This window comes from Equus caballus, chromosome 29 (genome assembly GCF_041296265.1).
Source record: "Equus caballus isolate H_3958 breed thoroughbred chromosome 29, TB-T2T, whole genome shotgun sequence".
Lineage (NCBI taxonomy): Eukaryota > Metazoa > Chordata > Mammalia > Perissodactyla > Equidae > Equus > Equus caballus.
This window is the reverse complement of record NC_091712.1, coordinates 14,422,198-14,444,944: the sequence shown is the minus strand read 5'-3', so window position 1 is coordinate 14,444,944 and position 22,747 is coordinate 14,422,198. Positions and strand designations below refer to the sequence as shown.

The 22,747-nt window shown below is 41.4% G+C and overlaps 1 protein-coding gene across 2 annotated transcripts in view; it reads left to right on the top strand.

Moving 5' to 3' along the window:
* Positions 1-3,609: 3,609 nt before the first annotated feature.
* CCNY (cyclin Y) overlaps positions 3,610-22,747 on the top strand; it is a 306,663-nt gene continuing 287,525 nt past the window's right edge. The window contains exons 1-2 of one of the 2 annotated variants that reach the window (XM_023632302.2): positions 3,610-3,738; positions 4,092-4,197. The gene's annotated coding sequence lies outside the window, so the exon portion shown is untranslated. The remainder of the gene's footprint in view (positions 3,739-4,091; positions 4,198-22,747) is intronic. The other variant, XM_070255157.1, reaches the window with a different exon arrangement.

The window sequence follows — 22,747 nt, the reverse complement described above, 5'->3', positions numbered from 1 at the left end:
CATGGTCTCGCATTTTGGAGAGACTCGAAGGTAGACAGAGGATGGGAAAGCTTTATATTGTGTGAGGAGAGGCCTTGGGTGTGCTGGGTGGGAGGCTGTTGGCCTGGGGAAGCTGTAGGCAGGCTGAGGCAGGGCGTCCTGTGGGATTGGTTAGGAGTGTATATTTGGCTTTCTCTGGTTGTTCCTAAATTGGAAGCAGGGCCAAACATTAGGGAAGCCGTCAGTTATTGATCAAGTCCTGGCCATTTCAGGTTGATTGTTACAGAAGTTTTTGTTTAGCTGCCTGCATTGTCACTGGTGATAGCAGTCCAGCGTCCTGTAAGTCTGTCTGCCAGCAGGCTGGCCTCCTGGGCCTGGCTTTGAGGAGAGGCTGCTGTCCTGGCAGTTGTGGCAGGGTGCAGTGATGTCTTATTTTGTATGCAGTCTGGCCACTGTCTGTCTGTGTATTTAGTCTCTCACGTCCCACTCCTTAATCTACAGAACGGAAAGAAAAACTAAGCGAACACACTCAGAGGATGTTGGCAATAGGTCAGTTTTTAAATTTTAATCATTATGCTCTTTTAGAATTAAGATATTTAAACTTCAGATATATTCTTCATCTAAGTAGACCGGGTTGCACATATATGAGTAAATCATTTATTTTGTGAAAACCAGTGTCCTAAAATGCTGCCCTGTATCAGGCAGATGGCACAGCTGTGTACCCTCACGGACTCTGTACCCACACGGCCAGCAAGGCCACGGCTGCTTTGTTCAGCACTTTGGCCCTGGCTCCAAGAACAGGGTCTGACACATAGTAGGCACAGAAGAAATATCTACTGAATGAATTAATGCATGTTCCTAACTCATTCTTAAAATTTATTTTTAATTGTGGTAAAGTACCCATAACATAAAATTTACCATTTTAACCTTTTTTGTGTGTGTGAGGCAGATCTGTGCCAGTCTTCCTCTCTTTTGTATGTGGGATGCTGCCACAGCATGGCTTGATGAGCAGTATGTAGGTCTGTGCCCAGGATCTGAACCCATACACACTGGGCCACCAAAGCAGAGCTGGTGAACTTAACTGCTACGCCAGCAGGCCAGCCCCTCATTTTACCCATCTTTCAGTGTACAGTTGAGTAATGTTAAGTACATTTGCATTGTTGTGTAACCAATCTCCAGGACTTTTTTCATTTTACAAACTTGAAACTCTGTACCCATTAGACAACAACTCTCATTTTCCCCTCTCCCAACCCCTAGCAACCAACCCCTCTGCCCATCTCTTTGAGTTTGACTATTCCAGGTACTCCATATAAGTGGAACTGTTCAGTATTTGTCTTTTCTGACTGGCTTATTTCACTTAACATACTGTCCTCAAGTTTCCTCTATGTGGTAGCATATGTCAGAATTTCCTTCCTTTTTTTAACCTCCCCATCCCCAACAAAGAAGGAAGGATACAATGTGAGAACAATGAACTCACAACAGCGTTTCTCTCATTTCACTCATTTTCGGCATTTGGCAACAGACACTCACCAGTGGAGTAGTAATATATACACTTGTGCACGTGTGCTGATCGAGTCGGCATGTCCAGCATGAAGTAGGGGCTGAGGGGCTGTTAGTCCCCTCCCCTGGTCGTCCTCCTGAGCTGGTTTTCCCCTCACTCCATCTTGGCCTACTCAATTCCCTTCTCTCCTCTTTTGACCCTCCTGGGAGCTGAGAGAGGGGCCAGAAGGAGCCACTGCATGGGATCTTAAAGGACTTCACTGTGGGCAGGAGGCAGGATGGGGTGGGTGTTGACATGCACAGGTCGTGATCTAGGTGGGAATGACCAAGACGGGAGAAAACTCACTCCATTCAGGACAATGTAGGGACTCGGGGAAAAATCCTTCCTTTGTAAGGCAGATTAATATTCCATCATATGTATAGACCACATTTTGTTTATCCATTCATTTGTTGATGGCCCCTTAGGTTGCTCCACCTTTTTGCAATGGTGAATAATGCTGCTATGAACATGAATGTACAAATATCTCTTTGAGAACCTTCTCTCAGTTCTTTTTTTTTTTTTTTTAAAGATTTTATTTTTTCCTTTTTCTCCCCAAAGCCCCCCAGTACATAGTTGTATATTCTTCGTTGTGGGTCCTTCTAGTTGTAGCATGTGGGACGCTGCCTCAGCGTGGTTTGATGAGCAGTGCCATGTCCGTGCCCAGGATTTGAACCAACGAAACACTGGGCCGCCTGCAGCGGAGCGCACAGACTTAACCACTCAGCCACGTGGCCAGCCCCCTTCTCTCAGTTCTTTTGGGTATATATTGGGCACTGGAATTACTGAATCATATGCTAATTCTATTTTTAATCTTTTGGAGAATCACCATACTGTTTTCCATAGCAGCTGCACCATTTTACGTTCCCACCAACAGCGCACGAGCATGTTTCTCACCCTGCAGTCTGATCGCTTGGTTTGCTGGTGTGGAGTTGATTAGATGCAGGAAATCAGAAGGGATCAGCAGGTGAAGTACTCGGTGAAGTATCATCTGGTAATCTAATGTTGAGTGACAAGATTCTAAGAAGCAAAATATTACTAGATTATTATAATATTCAATAATGAATACTCTTCATGCTGCTCTAGAGATGTAATGAAAAGGTTATGTTTGATTTCCATTGTATAAGGAGGCAGGCATCTACATATGGTTTAGAAAGATATCCAGTGATAATCAGTTATGTAAGAATTGAAGTGTTTAATTTAATTATTGTTTCAACAATTAAGAGTTCCATCAAGAATGGTGAAATTTTTCAAAGGACTGGTCTTTAAGGAAGTAATTTTCATTTATCCAGAAATTTCATTTCTATGGAATGGAGCCATTCCCTGTGATGCCACATTAGTGGGACATTACTGTTTCTGTATATAATAATGAATTAGGGGCCAGCCCCATGGCCAAGTGGTTAAGCTTGCATGCTCCGCTTTGGCAGCCCAGGGTTTCACTGGTTCGGATCCTGGGAGCAGACATGGCACCGCTCATCAGGCCATGCTGAGGTGGCGTCCCACATAGCACAACCAGAAGGACCTACAACTAGAATGTACAACTATGTAGTGGGGAGCTTTGGGGAGAAGAGGAAGGGGGAAAAAAAGAAGATTGGCAACAGATCTTAGCTCAGGTTCTAATCTTTAAAAAAAGTAAAAATAAAATAATGAATCATACAGATGCCTTTCCAAATATAAATCATGATGTAATAAGGGAAAGTACTAAGCTAAAACTATACTTTCAGTTAATAGCGTTTGTATGGCTGTGAAACATTTATTGATTAAGGAAAGAGGGAATCCATCTAGCTAGGAAGAATCTTGTGGAGTTGAATATTAACACATCTGTGAAATAGGATTCTTGAGGGTGGAGATAAAATCAGAGTTTCCAGGATGCCGCAGGATTCCTGAAGTTGCATCCTTCCTCCTCTCATCTCATCTTTTTCCAACCCAAATTACAAGCCAAACCAGTGAAGAATGACCAATCTAACGATGAATTACCATTTGGGGGCATATATTGAACTCGTTTGTGTACAGAGCGCTAGGCACCTGAAGGAAGTTGGGAGGTGACATACGTCCTGAGGAGGGTCATGACATAGTTATGACACATAAGAGGCATTGTTACAGTGTGTGCTGGGCTGCACACGGGGGGAATGGCTGGGAGTCAGGGAGCCTTGCAGCTGCCCACCAAGAGCTGGCTGCCGAGGGCGGGCTTGTCCAGAGGCCACACCGGCAGAGGCACGGCGGTGAGTGAGCGCTGTGGACGAGTGTGAGAGGGGCCAGGACAGAGGTCGCATGGAGGGGAGGGCAATGTGTGAGTCAGGAGTCGGGTCAGAAAAGTTGGTCAGGCAGGGTTCCCCAACAGAGACTGAGGCCGGCGAGACAAGCATGCTCAGGGAATCCACAGTGATGTGAACAGAAGGTACGGAAACTAAGACTGAACAGGTCATTCACAGTTACAACGCGGCTCGTTGAAGGGCCTGTGGGGCAGGCCACCAGCTGTGAGGTTATCATTCTGCACTTTGAAATGGGAAAATGCTGCCGTCACTGCGGGCTGTGCCTCGTGGTTCCTTTGAAAGTGGGTGTGTTGTTCCTCCAGGTTCACGGGTGAGGACACTGGGCGGGATCCCAGGCCCCTTGGCCACCCCAACATCAGGAGCTGAGCCGGCACTGGCCTTCACAGCCCTGGAGCTTGTGGCCACCAGGTGAGCCTTGGTCCTGTAATTTGCCAGTGCTACGAGTCTTTCTTCCTAGAAGAAGGTTTTGTTTCTAGTAAATGTATATGTTTTAACGGGCAGTGGGCTGTGGGGACTGGAGGGTAACTTGTACCAACACACACAGCAGAAATCACTGGTTACTCTCTGGTTTCCTCGGCCGTGTGAGCTTCAGCGTTTTAGGTTGGGGTTAGGGGTGAGGCCTGAGCTGTAGGGGCCTCGGTCCTTTGGAGCATTATTCAGAGGCAGCGGGTGTCGGGTCCTGTGCCTGGAGCCTTCTGCGCCAGGGGACAGATTGTACATCACCCTGAATTTCGGCATGTGCTGGACAATGATTTTTATCTAAAATGAAGGCATTCATCTGTTTTGTCCGCAATGGAGCAAGGGTTTTTCATGTATATTTGAACCTTCGGTGGAGATTTCAGAAAATCACTAAAATGTAAACCTATTGAGATTGTTTATGTTGTTTAAAGCTTTAAAAAAAATGACTAGATTGATAGAGAATGAGTCTTGGTCACATTGTATTTTTCAAGTGAAAGTTCTCTTCTTTGGTAGTTTCTAGTTAGTTACAAACAAAATAGCTCAAGGCACTGCTATATTCTAGAATGTTCAGCAAACAAGTGTAGTTTAGGATTTATAACAACAATTAATAAAGTACCAACGTGGAATGGGCTGGCCCTTCTGCATCTCTCAACTCTTACAGTGGGAGTTCTTGTAGAAAAAAGAACCTGGGAGCTCTAAGAAATGTCCTCTGGGTTCTAAAGAAAAGAGCAGAATGAAGCCATAAAGGTCAGGAAACGTTAAGGCTCGTTTCTCAAAATTTGCTCATTGATGTGTCATCAGATCAGAATATTCTGAGATGTCTGTTAGAAGTGAATATTCCTGGGCCTCATTCTTGAACAATGAGTGAAAACCTTTGGGAGAAAAATCTGGGACTTTGCATGTCAGTCGAGCTCTCTAGGTGACTCTGAGCGCTCAGTGTGAGAGCTGCTGCAGCGGGAGAGGCCAGACCAGACTTGCTGGGGTCCGTTCCGCCTCACACGGCCTCTTGTGGACACTCCACCCTCTCCACGACCACTTGGGGAGGAATATTTCCCACGTCCCAAAAAGACAGATTTATGTTTATTCACAGCATTCCTTTTCAATAAATAAAAATATATCTGGGACGACTAAGGGGTTCTTACCTATGTGCTCATTGAACAACTGAGAGACAGTTGCTCTGATGTTGGGGAAGTTCGACTTAAGGCAGTGTTTCCTCAAACTCAAATAGTTAACTGGACCCTTTTAAAGAAAAACAGGTTGATCTTGGACCTACGACAAGGTTATTCTTTATAATGCTATAAATATGAGCAGATATCACATTAGATACAAACTACTTATGAGGATAAATCTTACTGATGTCTGAAGACAAAGCAAGATGTACAAATGAAATACAAACCAAACCACAAAACTAATAAAAACTCAAATGAACAACACTGATGTGAGATAGATGGTGGTGTTTGCTGAAACTAAATTGTATGTATTAGGTTTACAGCAGAAAAATGTAGCCTCAGGTCCAATTCCACTTTTGATTAGAGTAATGTGACTGCAGATGAGGCTTTGTTTGCTAAATCAGAATAATTAGACTTCATACTTACCCAAACTCTCTGTAGCAAACAATCCCTCAGCGCGGCTTGCCCGTAACTTTCAGACGCCGCAGTCCTCTAGATCAGCTTTTCTGTTTTTCTGTAAAGGGCCAGATATTAAATCTTTTAGGCTTTTTAGACTAAGAGGCAAAATTGAGGATATTATATAGGTACTTATATAACAAGAAAATATCTTGTCACGCAAATAGGGACTGCTGAATACTGTTATCAATCATGAGCGTATGATTTTAATTGAGAATATTAATTTCCTGAGGCATTTACAGACTTCTATTATATTCTTGCCTTGATATTTGCCTTTTAGCATGTTACTACGTTGTAGATTATTCACTTCAATTGAAGGTTAGGTGGCGGCTCCTCAGCTTCACAATTAGATGGATTTTGAAATATGGGACTTCCTTTGCATGTGCATTGAGGTCCAAAAAATCCTACTGGAACTGTAGGTTGAGCCCAGAAAATACACTCTCTGCAAATCTGTGTGGGACAGAGATCTCATTTCTCATTTAAATTTTTGGCAGCATAGGAAGTGAATAAAGAAATTGGATATTAGTTGTGATTCAAACAACATTAGTTGTCATCAAAATGACTTTCTTGCAGTATAAGTTGTGTGTATAAGCTCAATTTTGCCTTAGAGTTTTAGGCTCCATTCATCAAGAAACATTATCAAGTCTGCAGCACAAGCTTATTTCCAAAGCCATCAGAGTTCAATAATGGTGGTTGACGAGAGTCCTCATTAAGAAAAATTTCAACCTTTACCCCGAGCTGAAAAAAATCTCAATAAAAATTTACCACTGCTAAACCGTTTAACTCCTGTGTAGGAGAGCAAGTAAGGATTTGCTTCTATTTATGACAAAAACTCATGAGAGTGAAGATTATTAAGTGCATGAAAGCAGCTAATAGTTCAAAAACACACAGTAGTCAAACCATTTCCTCAGAAGTACCTGCTGATGAATAATACAATGAACACAATGAAGTCTTTAAACACTTTACATTTTTAAAAACTTGGTAAATTTATCCAACTAAGATTTTTTTCTTTCCCACATACATTTTTATCACCATCAGTTGTAGCTCATCTTATCAGATTCCACTTCAGGTTGTACTGAATTAATGTTTTCTCAACGTCTTTGAAAATGTTTTCCATCATAATTGTTCCACATGGACCACAGAGAGGTAAATCTCAGTGACCCTAAGGTCACGAAGTCTGGCGTTGACTCTTTGAGTAAACAACAACTGAACGGTATCAGAAATACCTGTGGACTTATCGAAAGCCAAGGAAAACCACTCAGAATCACTTGGCTTGTTTTGAAAATGACTCTTGATGTTTCTTCCTATGTCTTCAAAAGTTTGAGTAGCTTTTTGCCCAGAAGTTAATAGTCTTAAACCAGTTTATTTTCTCTGGATATATTTCTTTGGCTTCTGGAATTAAATTTGATTTAATTAACTCATCATTGGTAAATGACTTTCTTTATCTAACAAATAAGCCATTTGGACACTTACTTTGGTTGCAGCTTCACTTTTGAAAATTTTTTCTGAAAAGAATTCAGCTCTGATGAAGTATTCCTTCTTAAACTTTCTAATTTTTCTGACAACTGCTTTCCTGTGAGTTGGGAATATTGTTATGAGTGCTTAGTCCAGTAATCTTGACATATATTGTATTTTTAGCACAGCTATAATGCCATTTCATAACAAACAATTCCTTGTCACCTAATTCAATGACAAAATAATCCATAGTCCTTTACGTCTTGAAAGCGTAATATTTGAAGTTTACTTTTCTCTCCATTTTTGCCTTGACATGATGGGCATGCACTGGTAATAAAAAATTTATAAGATGTCATGTTATGGCAATATGCATAGCACTCAAAATGCTGCTGAATTAAAACGGGGCCGCTGTGGTTTGCAGTGGGCTGAGCAGCTGCGTGAGGCAGTGGGGCAGCATGCCAGTCCTCGCCCCAGCACTCGGCCGTCACGCAGTGTATGGTGCGGAGGCAAGCGGGCTTGGCTGTGTTTCAAGAAAGCTTTGTTTCTGGACACTGAAAAGGATTTCATCATTTTCACATCACAAAATATTATTCTTTTGGTTTCTTTTCCAACCATTTGGAAATGTGAAAACCATTCTTAGCCTGAGGACCACAGGAAGGCAGGCAGTGGGTGGTATCTGGCTCACAGACTGCAGCTTGCCAGCCACTGCCCTAGATCTAAACTCAGGCTTTTAAAAAAATTATGACTTTAACTTCTGTTACCCTCCCAGGGTGCGGTTGTATTGTCAGCCTAACTCCTCAAAGTAGAAAAAGAAATGTGGTCTCCTCTTAAAGAAATTTCAGGCATAATCAACCAGCAAAGATTTTTTTAAAGGGACCCTGAGACATCACATTGATGTAGGCAATCACTTGCTCTTTGCACTCCTAAGACCATCTTCTACTAATGTCCCAGACAGAAACCCAGACTCCCAGGGTCAGAGAAAGCACAGTCTCCACGTCAGAACTGAGCATTTGACGAGTTTGTCCTTTGTCTCTCTACTTCCACTTCCACTGCCTTTTTAAAAAAAATTTATTTATTCATTTTTTTTTCCGGATGTACATCATAATATATTTCGAATTCTGTGTAGATTACATCATGTTCACCACCCAAAAACTACTTATAGTCCATCCCCTCACATGTGAGCCTCATCACCCCTTTTGCCCTCCCCTCTCCCCCTATGGTAACCACCAATCCAATCTCCATTGCTGTGTGTTTGTTTGTCGTTGTTTTTATCTTCTACTTATGAGTGAGATCATATGGTATTTGACTTTCTCCCTCTGACTTATTTCACTCAGCATAATACCCTCAAGGTCCATCCATGTTGTCACAAATGGCTGGATTTCATCATTTCTTATGGCTGAGTGGTATTTCATCATGTATAAATACCACATCTTCTTTATCCATTCGTCCCTTGATGGGCACCTGGGTTGCTTCCAAGTCTTGGCTATTGTGTATAATGCTGCAATGAACATAAGGGTGCATGTATCTTTATGCATTTGTGTTTTCAAGTTCTTTGGATAAATACCCAGCAGTGGGATAGCTGGATCATATGGTAGATCTATCCTTAATTTTCTGAGAATATTCCATACTGTTTTCCATAGTTGCTGCACCAGTTTGCACTCCCACCAGCAGTGAACAAGGGTTCCCTTCTCTCCACACCCTCTCCAACATTTGTTGTTTCCTGTCTTGTTGATTATAGCCATTCTGACCGGAGTGAGGTGATACCTCATTGTAGTTTTGATTTGCATTTCCCTGATAGCTAATGATGTTGAGCATCTTTTCATATGCCTGTTGGCTGTCCATATATCTTCTTTGGAGAAATCTCTGTTCAGATCTTTTGCCCCTTTTTTAATTGGATTGTTGGTTTTTTTGTTGTTGAGCTGTATGAGTTCTTTGTGTATTTTGGATATTAACCCCTTATCTGATATATGGTTTGCAAATATCTTCTCCCAATTGTTAGGTTGTCTTTTCGTTTTGTTGATGGTTTCCTTTGCTGTGCAGAAACTTTTTAGTTTGATGTAGCCACATTTGTTCATTTTTTCTTTTGTTTCCCTTGCCTGGTCAGACATGGTACTTGAAAATATGCTGCTAAGACTGATGTCAAAGAGCATACTGCCTATGTTTTCTTCTAGAAGTTTCATGGTTTCGGGTCTTAACATTCAAGTCTTTAATCCATTTTGAGTTGATTTTTGTGCATGGTGTAAGGGAATGGTCTACTTTCATTCTTTTGCATGCTGTCCAGTTTTCCCAACACCATTTATTGAAGAGACTCTCCTTTCTCCCTCGTATGCTCTTGGCTCCCTTGTTGAATATTAGCTCTCCATAAATGTGTGGGTTTACTTCTCAGCTCTCGATTCTGTTCCATTGATCTGTGTGTCTGTTTTTGTGCCAGTACTATGTTGTTTTGGTTACTATGGCTTTGTAGTATATTTTGAAGTCAGGGAGTGTGATACTTCCAGCTTTGTTCTTTTTTCTCAGGAATCCTTTGGCTATTCGGGGTCTTTTGTAGTTCCATATAAATTTCAGGATTCTTGGTTCTATTTCTGTGAAAATTATTGTTGGAACTTTGATAGGGATTGCATTGAATCTATAGATTGCTTCAGGAAGTATGGACATTTTAACGATGTTAATTCTTCCAATCCAAGAGCATGGAATATCTTTCCATTTCTTTGTGTCTTCTTCGATTTCTTTCAACAGTGTTTTATAGTTTTCGGTGTACAGATCTTTCACCTCTTGGATTAAGTTTATTCCTAGGTATTTTATTCCTTTTGTTGCAATTATAAATGGGATTGTATTCTTAATTTCTCTTTCTGCTACTTCGTTGTTAGTGTATAGAAACACAACCGATCTTTGTACGTTGATTTTGTATCCTGCGACTTGACTGTATTCCTTTATTGTTCTAAAAGTTTTTTAGTGGATTTAGTGGATTCTTTAGGGGTTTCTGGATATAAAATCATGTCGTCTGCAAAGAGTGACAGTTTCACTTCTTCTTTTCCAATGTGGATCCCTTTTATTTCTTTTTCTTGCCTGATTGCTCTGGCTAGGACTTCCAATACTATGTTAAATAATATTGGTGACAGTGGGCATCCTTATCTGGTTCCTGTTCTTAGATGGATAGCTTTCAGTTTTTCTCCAGTGAGAATGATATTTGCTGTGGGTTTGTCATGTATGGCCTTTATTATGTTGAGGTATTTTCCTTCTATACCCATTTTATTTAGAGTTTTTATTGTAAATGGATGCTGTATCTTGTCAAATGCTTTCTCTGCATCTATTGAGATGATCATGTGATTTTTATTCTTCATTTTGTTAATGTAGTGTATCACGTTGATAGATTTGCAGATGTTGAACCATTCCTGCATCCCTGGAATGAAATCCACTTGATCATGATGTATGATCTTTTTAAAGTATTGTTGTATTTGATTTGCTAGTATTTTGTTGAGGATTTTTGCATCGATGTTCATCAGTGATATTGGCCTGTAATTTTCTTTTTTTGTGTTGTCCTTGTCTGGTTTTGATACCAGGATAATGTTGGCTTTGTAGAATGAGTTAGGAAGCCTCCCCTCCTCTTCAATTTTTTGGAACAGTTTGACAAGGATAGGTGTTAAGTCTTCTTTGAACGTTTGGTAGAATTCACCAGGGGAGCCATCTGGTCCTGGACTTTTATTTTTTGGGAGGTTTTTGATTGCTGTTTCAATCTCCATACTGGTGATTGGTCTATTCAAATTCTCTACTTCTTCTTGGTCCAGTTTTGGAAGGTTGTATTTTCTAAGAATTTATCCATTTCTTCTAGATTATCCAATTCGTTGGCATATAGCTTTTCATAGTGTTCTCTTGCTACCTTTTGTATTTCTGAGGTGTCCATTGTAATCTCTCCTCTTTCATTTCTGATTTTATTTATTTGAGCCTTCTCTCTTTTTTTCTTGGTGAGTCTAGCTACGGGTTTGTCAATTTTGTTTATCTTTCCAAAGAACCAGCTCTTGGTTTCATTAATTTTTTCTATTGTTCTTCTAGTCTCTATTTCATTTATTTCTGCTCTGATTTTTATTATTTCCTTCCTTCTGCTGATTTTGGGCTTTGTTTGTTGTTCTTTTTCCAGTAGCTTTAGATGGAATTTTAGATTGTCTATTTGGGATTTTTCTTCTCTGTTGAGGTAGGCCTGAATTGCTATAAACTTCCCTCTTAGAACTGCTTTTGCCGTATCCCACAGATTTTGGCATGTCGTGTTTTCATTTTCATTTGTCTCCAGGAATTTTTTGATTTCTCCTTTGATTTCTTCATTGACCCAATCGTTGTTCAGTAGCATTTTGTTTAATCTCCACATTTTTGTGGCTTTTCCAGTTTTCTTCCTGTAGCTGATTTCTAGTTTCATACCTTTGTGGTCAGAAAAGATGCATAGTATTATTTCGATCTTCTTAAATTATTGAGACTTGTTTTGTGGCCTAATATGTGATCAATCCTGGAGAATGTGCCATGTGCATTTGAAAAGAATGTGTATTCTGTGGTTTATCGATGAAATGTTCTGTATATATCTCCTAAGTCCATCTGGTCTAATGTGTCCTTTAAGGTGAGTATTTCCTTATTGATCTTCTGTTTGGATGGTCTATCCACTGGTGTAAGTGGAGTGTTAAAGTCCCCTACTATTATTGTGTTACTGTCTATTTCTCCTTTTATGTCTAATAGTTGCTTTATATATTTAAGTGCTCCTATGTTGGGTGCATAGATATTTACAAGTGTTATATTTTCTTGTTGGATTGTTCCCTTTATCATTACATAGTGCCTGTCTTTGTTTCTTGTTACAGTTTTCGTTTTAAAGTCTATTTTGTCTGATATAAGTATTGCTACCCCTGCTTTCTTTTCTTTGCCATTTCAGGGAATATTTTTTCCATCCTTTCACTTTCAGTTTGTGAGTGTCTGTAGGTCTGAAGAGTGTCTTTTGTATGCAGCATATACATGGGTCTTGTTTTTTATCCAATTGGCCACCCTACAGCATTTGATTGGAGCGTTTAGTCCATTGACATTTAAAGTGGCTATTGATAAATATGTATTTATTACCATTTTGTCACTTTTTTTTCCTGGGTGTTTTAGTAGTTCTTCTCAGTTCCTTTCTTTTTCTCTTGCTCTCTTCACTTGTGGTTTGATGGCTATCTTTAGTAATATGTTTGATTTCTTTTGTCTTACTTTTTTTCCTGCTTGTTATAGGTTTCTGATTTGTGATTACCATGAGGATCCTATTTAATATGCTATGCATATAACAGTCTATATTGAGTTGATAGACTCTTTAGCTTGACCTCTTTCTAAAAGCTCTACTTTTTCACTCCTCTCCTCCCATATTTATGTTTTTCAAATCATTTATAGTCTCTTGTTTAGTGTGTGTCTATCCATTACCCTCTTGTCATTGAAATAGGTGATTTTAGTATATTTGTCTTTTAACCTTCATATTATCTTCACAGGTAGTTGATTTGCTGCCTTTACTATATTTTTACCTTACGAGTGATCTAATTGCCCGGTTTTTTGTTGTTGTTGTTATAATTTTTTTTTTAATCTCTATTTGTGGTCATTGCTTTCCCACTTAAATAAGTCCCTTCAGCATTTCTTGCAGAACTGGTTCCTTGGTGACAAACTGCTTTAATTTTTCTTGTCTGGGAAGCTCTTTATCTCTCCTTCCATTCTGAATGACAGCCTTGATGGACAGAGTATTCTTGGCTGTAGGTTTTTTCCTTTTAGCACTTTAAATATGTCATGCCATTCTCTTCTCACCTAGTAGGGTCTCGGCTGAGAAGTCCACTGATAGCCTGATGGGCTTTCCTTTATATGTCACTTGTGGCCTTTCTCTTCCTGCTTTTAGGATTCTCTCTTTGTCTTTAATTTTGGACATTTTGATTATAATATGTCTTGTGTGGGCCTCTTTGGGCTTATCTTGTTTGGAGCTCTCTGTGTTTCCTGAACTTGGATGTCTGTTTCCTTCCTCAGGTTAGAAAAATTTTCATCTATTATTTCTTCAAATAAATTTTCTGCCCCTTTGTCTCTCTATTCTCCTTCTGGGACACCTATAATCTGAATGTTAGCACACTTGATATTGTCCTAGAGTTCCCTTAGACTGTTCTCGTTCTGTCTAATTCTTTTTTTTGTTCTGCTTGGGTGATTTCCTCTAGTCTTTCGTCTAGTTTGCTGATCTGTTCTTCTGCCTTCTGATTCTGCTATTGAGTCCCTGTAATGAATTTTTCATTTCCAGTATTGTATTCTTCATTTCTGATTGATTTTTTTTTTTATATTTTCCAGCTCTTTGCTGATGTGCTCACTGTGTTCATCCAGTTTTCTCCCCATATCTGTGAGCATCCTCGTGAGATTTTGTTGGAACTCTTTGTTGAGTAGGTCACTTGTTTCTGTTTCATTTAGTCCTTTTTCTGGGGTTTTGTCCTGTTCCCTTGCTCAGAAAGGATTCCTTTGTCTCCTCATTATACCTCTTTCTCTGTGCTTATTTCTATGTATTAGGTGAGTCAGCTATGTCTCCTTATCTTGGAGAAGTGGCTTTACGTATGAGATGCCTTATGAGGCCAAGCAGTATGCTTCCCTCTCGTCACCAGACCATAAGATCCAGGAGTGACCCCTTTGTGGGCTACTTGTGTCTTTCTGCTGTGGCAGGGTTGCTCCCACTGCAGGTACCCAGGGAGTCTGGTCTTTCCTTCCCTGGCTAGCTGTTTGTAGAGCTGGTTTGGGGAGCCTCAGCACCATTGGCTACAAAGTCTATCAGCACACTCCTATTGCAGTTTTCCTCTTAATTGGGTTGGTTCCCAGTGTAGCTGGTTGCTAGGCTCAGGGGCTTACAGTTGCTATAGGCCTCAGGCCTACAAGGCTGTTGTCAGTTCTCTTAGGAGTGCACTGAGTGGGGCTGGCCCTAGGCATGGGAGCACTCAATTGTTTCAGGCTTTGGAAGGTGGGGCTGATCCTTTTTATGGCTATTTGTGAAGCACAAGTCTTCTGCTGCTGATAAGCCTCACCCCCCACAGGACCACCTACACCGTCAACACAGTCCTGGTCCGTGCACACTTCTCAACCCCCTGGAGCGTACTCTGATGCCGCACTGCAGAGGCCCCCACCTCTGCCCCAATGCCCCCACAGTTCACCTGGTCCTCACACAGGCCCTGCCCCACAGAGGCAGACACCCTCGCCTGCCAGTAGAAGATCAAGGCACCCAGTCAATGCAGGCTGAAAAGTAGCCTGAGGGCTTGCTGTTAGGTGGGGCCAGTCCCTAGGGCGGGTTGCCTGCCCTGGCTGAACTGGATTAAATCTGTGCTCTAGTGGGCGTGGCAGACCCCCGGGCCAACAGGCCAAGGGATGAATCTCAATGGCACCCACCAGGGTCTGTGTCAGCATGCCTGGACCAGCTCAGAACAATGCCCCCCACCAATGTCTCAATCTCCAGAGAGGTCCCTCCTCTCACCAAGATGCCCCCAGAGCCCACCAGGTGACTCTCGTTTCACCAGAGGACTGTCAGCCTTCTCTCTGGTGATTTTAGGTTGCTGCAATGAGTGAGTTTGTGCGTGGGCCCTTTAAGACCCGGATCTTTCCGGCTTTCGGCGGATAGCTTTTCTGGGGTGTCCTCGCTGCAGTTAATAGCCAGGGAAGCCAGACAGTAAGACCCTCTCGGTTGGGCTGAGTCCGAAGCATGGTTATAGTCGTATTGCCCCAGCTCCGGCCCTCACTCCTCCAGGGAGGGCTCATATCTTAGGGTGGCTCCTGCCTGGCCAGCTGAGAAGCTCCGCTGCTCCCAAAAGTGGTTTTTTTCCCTCTCCAGCAGGAATTTCTGCCTCTTCTGCCTTCGTTAGGACTGTCCCTTGTTGTGGGGGTTCTTTTTATCCAGTTTTCAGTTTTCAATCAGGGGTAATTTTTCCAAAAATAGTTGTAACCTGGTTGTGTTCGTGGGAGGAGACGAGTTCAGAGTCTTCTCACGCTGCCATCTTGACGAGATCCGAATCCTTCCACTGCTTTTTCCTGTTCTTTTCTGAGCCTCCTCACCCACTGTGGTATCATGCCACCTGATGGCTCCTCGCATGACCAAGCATCTGAGAAACCAATTCCTGCTGACTCCTCTCCGAGTCTGTTTAAGACAGGACTTCAGAGAGAAGAGAGTCTGGACTTACGGGTTTCCCTTTAGGTCAAGGCGTAGAGCAGAGCCTACGTGTGAGACCCTCCCTCCTGCAATGCTGGCCGTGGTCCCGTCCCCGAGCCCTGCTCCAGAGCGGACTGAGACCTGCGTCCCAGTACTCCCACAGCGCCCCTCCCCTCTTGGAGTTGGAGTTGGAACTGGAGTCGTGTGTCCAGTCTAGGACCCAGATCAGGGAGTAGGTGGAGAAAGCATCCAGTTGACAAATCCTAAGATGTAGGTTTTACCCTAAGATAAGGGTTCCAAACGCTAGATGTGCATGAGGATCTCCTAGGAAGTTTTAGAAAATGTAAGTGCCTGAGTCCCACCTGAAGCGCAATCAGATGGTTTTCCAGGGTTTAGAATCACTGCTCAGTTTTCATCAGTGGGCACGACCTGTCACCAGGGCATAATTCCCTTCAATATACCCAAATCTTGACTAAGGCCTCACTGAAGGGACTTTGGGGATCCCTGAATTACCTTAGAACCTGATAGTTACCTTTGAAACTCATGGGACCCCTGCGGGGCTTGGTGTGCAAGAACCCAATAGCACGAGCGTCACACCTGAACTGTCACAGAAGGTCCAGACCAGTCCATCACAAGCTGTGGATGTCATGGCTTCATATTGGGACTGAGGAGTCGAACAGTCTGGATTATCCTGGCATTCCCTTTTCTTTAGATTCTCCACAGAGCCTACTGAGGAAACACTGTACTGTCCTCGGGCTTCTCTGAACCAGTCTTTCCTGGGAAGAGTTCTCAAGCACCTGGACCCAAGCATGACTTGAGAAAATATGTAGAAATAGAACATAAGAACATATTACTAGCATTGTAAAGGGTTAGAACAGTGTGAAGAGGGAAGAGGAGGAGGAAAAGGAGGAGAGGGGAGTGGGGGGAAGGGAGGAGTGGGGAGGGCAGGGAGACAGAAAGGGAAGGCAAGAGGCAAGACGCATCATTAAAAACACAGTTGTTGTTTTTTTTTTTTGAGGAAGATTAGCCCTGAGCTAACTGCTGCCAATCCTCCTCTTTTTGCTGAGGAGGACTGGCCCTAAGCTTACATCCGTGCCAAACTTCCTCTACGTTATATGTGGGACGCCTACCACAGCATGGCTTGCCAAGCAGTGCCATGTCCGCACCTGGGATCCTAACTGATGAACCCCAGGCCGCTGAAGCGGTATGTGCGAGCTTAACCACTGAGCCACTGGGCCGGCCCCTAAAAGCACATTTTTCTATTCTTAAAGTGGATGGCGAGAGGAGCTTTGTGTCTCTGTTTTTAAGAATGTTGAAGATATGCTTGGGAACTGTCCACAATGAAAGTCTTAACAGTTGAAGGACTAGGAATGCATTGAGAGTATTAGGAGACTGGAGATACATGGCAGTGAAGATAATAATGTGAAGAAATAATTTGGGGAATATTGTGTACTAACCTGTTTATTTTTCCTCAACAGAGAAAAAGTTAGATAAATGGAGAAGAAAGTTGGAGCTTTAGAGTTTCTACAATAGTTTTGGTTGCAGATCTCTGGGTCATATCTATTGTTACATATTAAATTTAGGTTTGCAATTTTTGTTCTGAAATAATCTATCTTCTTGGAGGCATTCTGCCTATAGTGACCCCCATGAGTACTGGATCCTCACCTTGTGCAGCCAGAGTTGAGAAACACTGCAATAGAGCATGAGAGAACAATGGCAAAGAACTCAAGATACTGCTCCTAGACTTGGCTTTAAGTGAGGATGTGAGGATGGACAAACGCATCACATCACTAAAGTGGGACACATGGGTGCCTTAAGTTAGCTAATTTTTCTTAGTGGTCCAGGAAAAAGTGGGGCTTTTCAGGGATGGTTCTCCAAAGCCTATAGCGTCTAAGACTCAGGAGCATGGAATAGGTCAGGTGAGTTGGTTAAGGTTGAGGTGGACGCTCAGCAGCATGTCATTGGCATGCTCACTTTATCCCCACACTGTCAAGGGTCCACCTGCTGGAAAGGTTGTGACCCACACTGCTGATGACACCCCTACTCTTCACATGCTACAAGGATAATTATTTTTTTAAATCGAAATGACGTAAGCCATCTTTGGGTGGTTGTGGAGAAGAAAAGATGACAGAAGAGGCTTTACACTGTCTCCAGATAATTTCTTGATGAGAAATTTAGCCTGCTTCTCTTGATTACTCTGTGGAAGGATTCTATGTACTAGGTTGATTTGAAACTCTCTCTCATGCACGGACACAAGCACACAGATTCCTTATTCTATTGCTAACCCATATAGAGGATCCTCTTGTGCGGAACTAACAATATTTCTCACTGACAGTAAAGGAACAGAACAGAATGTAACAAGAGCCCTAGTGGAGGCTCAGCCGCAGAGACAGTCCCTCCAGCAGGCGGTGGGTGGAGAATCACTGGCATCAGGCAAAGTCTTATTTAGGATTATTGTTTTCTACTCGAGCATTGGCAAGTATTTGTTGATTTGATTGGACTGGAATTCATTCCACTTTCTAAGGCTTTCATTGTAAGATGACATATTGTGTGTTAACAACAGCATAGAGAACAGCCCTTTCCAGAAGAGGGTCGTTCCAGCCTCACCCTAGGACTTTTGTGTCAGCAGTTGGAAAGCCCTTCCTGTGGGTTCGGCTTACATATTCAAAGACTCCTGGGTTGGCTATTCTACAGCTGCCAAATGAGGAACGGGCTGAACAGCCCATTGCGGGAGGCAGCTGTCGTCCTGTGGGTAGCAAAGAGTACTCAGTTCTGCTGGCATAAACAGCCTACATCCAGCATCTCCAGGCGGTGGAGGATGGGAGTGGACTTGGTCTGAGTTCAGCAGGATGCCATGGGAGGGTCCCTTTGAAGATGCAGGTGTGGAAGGGAGGGGGAGGGGCTCCTGCTGCTCCCACTTGTGACAGAAGACGATGCCAAGTATTGACTCCCAAAGAAACTAATGAAAAAATTCCAGTTTAGGCATGAGTAGGGCCTTTTGGGTACCTTGTAAGTTCCTAATTGAGCTGAGCAAGTCAGGTAAATAGCTGGGTGGCAGAATAAAGTATTTGATTTACGAGATTGAAGAATGTGATGGGTTAATGCATAGCTGAAAAAGTGAGAGAACCTGAGAATTTAAGTGAGTCTCAATATTTGGTACGCTATAATCCAGGTTTCTATGAGGTCAGGCCCATAGTCCAACACAGGCTACTCATCACATTTGAGGCAGGCAAGTCTGGAAGCACGTAAGGTGGGGCTGAACTCTTTATTTGAACATCCAGAGGGAAATATTAATGGCAAAAAACACATTGTGAAGAAACCAAACAAGAATCATGTCCAAAGTCAGATGTGGCAGAAATATTGGAAGTATCAGACCAAGAGGTTTTAAAACTATGATCAATATGCTAAGGAATTTAACGTCAAGGGTAGACAACATGCAAGAACAGACGGATGGGGGCCGGCCCCACGGCCAAGTGGTTAAGTTTGTGCGCTCCACTTTGGTGGCCCAGGGTTTCGCCGGTTTGTGTCCTGGGTGCAGACATGGCACCACTCATCAAGCCATGCTGAGGTGGCGTCCCACATGTCACAACTAGAAGGAACCACATCTAAAATATACAACTATGTACTGGGGGGATTGGGGGAGAAAAAAGCAAAAAAAAAAAAAAAAAAGAGGACGATTGGCAACAGTTGTTAGCTCAGGTGCCAATCTTTAAAAAAAAAAGAACAGATGGATAATGTAGAGGGAGAAATTCTGAGAAAGAAACAAAAAGAAACACTAGAGATGAAAAATACTGGAACAGAAGTAATGCCCTTGATGTGCTCTTTAGTAGACTTCACACAGCTGAGGAAAGACTCCCTGAGCATGAAGATACGACAATAGAAATTCCCCAACCTGAAAAGCAAAGAGAAAAAAGACTGAAAGGAGAGAGAAAGGAACAGAAACAATAATGACTAGAATTTCCCCCAAATTAATGTCAGACACCAAACCACAAATCCAGGAAGCTCAGTGAACACCAAGCAAGATAAGTGCCAAAAAACCTAGGCATATCACATTCAAAGCGCAGAAAATCAAAGATAAAGGAAAAATCTTGAAAAAAGTCAGAAGAAAAATACTCCTTACTTAAAAAGGAGCAAACATAAGAATTATATCTGACTTCTCAGAAACTATGTAAGCAATAAGAGAGTGGAGTGAAATATTTAAAGTGTTGAGAGGAAAAAAACCCACCAACCAAGCATTCTTGTGAATTCTGTGAAATTATCTTTCAAAAGTGAAGGAGAAATAAAGACTTTCTCAGACAGGCAAAAACTGAAGGAATTTGTTGCCAGTAGACCTGCTTGCAAGCAATGTTAAAAGAAGGTCTTCAGGGCTGGCCCGTGCCCGAGTGGTTAAGTTCATGCACTCCTATTTGGCATCCAGGGTTTTGCTGGTTCAGATCCTGGGTGCGGACATGGCACCATTCATCAGGCCATGCTGAGGCGGCATCCGACATAGCACAAACCAGACGGACCTGCAATACAACTTGAATATGTGACCATATACCAGGTGGCTTTGGGGGAGAAGAAGAAGAAGAAAAAAAAGAAGATTGGCAAGAGATGTTAGCTGAGGTGCCAATCTTTAAAAGAAAAGATGTTCTTCAGAGAGAAGTAAAATGATATAGGTTAGAATCTTAGGTCTACATAAAGAAAGAAACATTGGTGAATGACTAAATGAAGGTAAAATAAAAACATTTTTCTTATCCTTAATCGATCTAACAGTTAAATGTTCAAAATAATAAAAGCAGCAATGTATTCAAATATATATATATATACACACACACACACACACAGATATATATATATACTTATTATGCTTGTGTGTAAGTGAAGTGAATTGCAGCAATAATATGAGGGATGGGAGGGAAGAATAAGGAATGCTTCACTCTTAATAGATGCTGTCCTCCCTGTGAGGTGGTATAGTGTAACTTGAAAGTAGATTTGGATTAGTTGCAAATGTGTATTGCAAACTCTAAGGCAATCATAAAAGAAATTTAAAAAGAAGTATAATTGATATGCTAAGAAACAGAGAAAATAGAATCATATGAACTGCTCAATTAAAACCACAAAAGGCTGAAAAAGTGTGGAAGACAGAAATAGGAACAAAGAACATGGGCAAAAAATAGAAAACAGTAACAAATATGGTAAACATTAATCCAACTATATCAGTAGTCACTTTAGACATCAATGATCTAAATAGGCCAATTAAAAGACATTATCAGAGGGGATCAAAAAGCTACAAATGAGAAATGGACAGATCCAGCAGGCAGAAAATCAATAAGGACATAGTTGAACTCAACAGCACCATAACTTAACTGGATGGATATAATTAACATCTATAGACTACTTCATCCAATAGCAGCAAATTACACATCCTTCTCAAGATCACATGGGACATTCCCCAAGATAGACCACATTCTGGGCTATAATCGATACCTTATCAGGTTTAAAAGAATAGAAAATCATACAATGTCTGCTTTTAGACCACAAGGGAATTAAACTAGAAACCCATAACAGATAGCTGGAAAACCCCCAAATACTTGGAGATTTAAAAATATATTTCCTTTTTTTTCTTTCTGCTTTTTCTCCCCAAATCCCCCCAGTGCATAGTTGTATATTCTAGTTGTGGGTCCTTCTAGTTGTGGCAAATGGGATGCCGCCTCAGCTTGGCCTGATGAGCGGTGCCATGTCTGCCCCCAGGATCCAAACTGGTGAAACCCTGGGCTGCTGAAGTGGAGAGCGTGAACTTAACCGCTCAGCCACAGGGCCGGCCCCTAAACAACATATTTCTAAACACACAGGTCAAAGAGGAAATCTCAAGGAAATTGCAAAATATTTTGAACTAGCTGAAAATGAAAATACATGTTATCAAAAATATGTGGCATGCAGCAAAAGCTGTACTTAGAGGGAAATTTATAGCATTGGATGCATATATTAGAAAAGAAGAAAGATCTGAAATCAACCATCTAAGCTTCCATCTTGGGAAACTGGAAAAAGAAGAGCAAATGACATCTAAAGTATGCAGAAGAAAAGAAATAAAAATTAGAACAGGAATCAGTGACAGCAAAAATGGGAAATCAATAGAGAAAATCAATAAAACCAAAAGCTGCTTCTTTTAAAAGGTCAATAAATCAATAAACCTCTATCCAGGCTAACTAAGAAAAAAAGAGAGCTGACCCAAATTACTAATATCAGAAATGAAAAAAGGCCATCACTACAGATTCCATGGACATTAAGAGTGTAATAAAGGAATACTATGAACAACTCTGTGCCCACAAACCTGATAACCTAGATGAAATGGACCAATTCCTTTAAAGACACAATCTGCCAAAACTCACAAAATAGACAATATGAATAGGCCTGTATTAAAGAAATTGAATCAATAATTAATAACCTTCCAAAACAGAAAGCACTAGGCCTAGATAAGTTAACAGGTGAATTCTACCAAATATTTAAAAAAGAAATTATACCAATTCTCTACAATCTCTTTCAGAGGATAGAACCACAGGGAATATGTTCTAACTCATTCTTTGAGGCCAGCATTAACCTGATACCAAAACCAGACAAAGACATTACAAGAAAAGAAAACTACAGACCAATATCTCTCATGAACATAGATGAAAAATGATCAACAAAATATTAGCAAATCAAATTCAATAGTGTATAAAAAGAATTACACCCCATGACCAAGCGGGATTTATCCTGGGTATGGAAGGCTGATTCAACATTTGAAAATCAATTAATGTAATCCATTACATTAACAAGCTAAAGAAGAAAAATCATATGATCACATCAATAGATGCAGAAACACATTTGACAAAATCCAAGTGCCATTTATGATAAAAACTCTCAGCAAACTAGGAATGAGGGGAACTTCCTCAACTTGATAAGGAACATCTACAAAAAACCTACAACTAACATACTTGAAGGTGAGAAACTTGAAGCTTTCTCACTAAGGTCAGGAACAAGGCAAGGATGTCTCCTCTCACCACTGCTTTTCAGCATCATACCGGAAGTCTTAAGCTAATGCAATAAAACAAGAAAAGAAAAGAAAAGGTATACAGATTGACAAGGAAGAAATAAAACTGTCTTTATCCACATTTGACGTGATCATTTATGTAGAAAATACAAAAGAATCAACAAAAAAACTCCTGGAACTAATAAGCAATTATAGCAAGGTGGCAAGATATAAGGTCAATATGCAAAGGTCAATTGCTTTCCTACATATCAGCAATGA